The sequence below is a fragment of the Bison bison genome, unplaced genomic scaffold (assembly GCF_000754665.1).
Source record: "Bison bison bison isolate TAMUID 2011002044 unplaced genomic scaffold, Bison_UMD1.0 scf7180017864307, whole genome shotgun sequence".
Classification (NCBI taxonomy): domain Eukaryota; kingdom Metazoa; phylum Chordata; class Mammalia; order Artiodactyla; family Bovidae; genus Bison; species Bison bison.
In genome coordinates, this window is record NW_011494879.1 from 9,996,168 (window position 1) to 9,998,012 (window position 1,845).

Here is a 1,845-nt window from a genome sequence, read left to right on the forward strand (position 1 = left end):
TCCATGCTAGCCCACAACTGATTTATAAAAATATCACATTTGGTCTTAAATAACAGTTACTTGTGCACAACTTGTTTCCCCTAATACATGGTTTACTCCTTAGGAACAGATGTCATGTCTTCATGTCTCTGAAACCCTTGAATTATTTAAGAAGGAATTTGTCACATAGGATTTCAAAAAATATCAATGAGTGAATGCCTTAGGCTAGCCCCACCAATTATCTCCAGCTTAAAGCCTAAGTCTAAGGTACATGGATAATTGGTATTATCAGATGAATCAACTTTTAACTTCTAGAGAGAGACTGCCTGGATATCTCTGGGTCAGCCACTGTGTCATCATAACTGAAAGAAACAAAAATGGTCCAGGAGAGTCTAATTTTTCAATTCCAGGTTTCTACTTGGCAGCCACCTAAATGTATGACTGATCTATGAAGTTTATGAAGAAACATCCCTTCTGACAATGACGGAGTAACTGACACTGGACTAGCCCTCCTACTGTAAACAACTATAAAACTGGGGAAAATATATTAAGTGACCCTTTTTAGACATGAAACAACAGATAGCACTCTACTGTGATCCTTGAGAGAAGGAAATAAAGGGGTTGTGCAGTGAGGGCCCCAGCATCAAGGGAGCAGGTTTGGAGCTAAGAAGCAATAACTGATGATCAAAGCACAGACTGAGCCTCCTGATTGCCTTGGTTTTCTGCCTGGAAACACTTCTCAAATTGTGGCGCAGGAAGACACAATACAGTCTGGCTGAGCTGAGGAGGCAGAAATCAAATCTGGGGATGAATGAGCTGACCAGAATTTGCAGGTGAGGGTAACATAGAGGAGGGAGTTGCATAGAGAAAAAGTACTTTAAACCTGTGTTTGGGGCTCCCTTAAGTTTTGGGGCTTCCCTGGTGGCTCAGAAAGTAAACAATCTGTCTGCAATGCAGGAGACCCAGGTTCAATCCCTGGGTTGGGAAGGTCCCTTGGAGAAGGAAATGGCAACCCACTCCGGTATTCTTGCCTGGAAAATTCCCTGGACAGAGGAATCCATTGGGATACAGTGCATGGGGTCACGAAGAGGTGGACGTGACTGAACAACTAACTTTAAGTCTTTGGCTGAATATTAAGCTGTACATGTATAACAGTAGCATTCCTCAAGAATAGTTCTGAGAGACATCAGAGCCCATGTTGATCAGAGTGGATAAAGCTTGTTGAAAATTCCAGGCATTCAATTGAGATTTCAGAAAGTCCATACTTCAGAAACAGTATTATTCTACCTCTAGTATCTGAAATGTTTTATAAATTCCTAAATTTTACATTTAACATTATCTGACTGTCTGATTTTTCAGTTCCAGGTTTCTACTTGGCAGCCACCTAAATGTATGTGTGATCTATGAAATTTATGAAGAAATATCCCTTCTGACAATGATGGAGTAACTGACACAGGACTAGCCCTCCTAATGTAAACAACTATAAAACTAATAGTTTTACATTTTACATTATCTAATTTTACATTTTACATTATCTCATTTAAGAAGCAGAAGGATCCAGTGGAACTATCACAAGGCTTGGCATTCAAATTCTAGCCATGAAATTTAGGGCAGGTTACCATAATATTGATACATAATATACATTTTTCTGACCTGAAAAGCATCCCACTTTCCCACCCTTTTCTCCAGGGTTTGCTTTTTGTCCACACCATAAAATGAAAAGTGAAAGTGAAGTCACTCAGTCATGTCCGACCCTTTATGACCCCATGGACTGTAGCCCACCAGGCTCCTCTGTCCATGGGATTCTCCAGGCAAGAACACTGGAGTGGGTTGCCATTTCCTTCTCCAGGGGATCTTTTCAACCCC

The 1,845-nt window shown here is 40.8% G+C and overlaps 1 long non-coding RNA gene across 1 annotated transcript; it reads left to right on the plus strand.

The window, feature by feature from the left end:
- The first annotated feature begins 192 nt into the window (after window positions 1-192).
- Window positions 193-1,486, plus strand: LOC104997376. Its single transcript, XR_826327.1, has 2 exons — window positions 193-812; window positions 1,339-1,486. It is a non-coding gene; the product is annotated as an uncharacterized LOC104997376 (long non-coding RNA).
- Window positions 1,487-1,845: the final 359 nt, after the last annotated feature.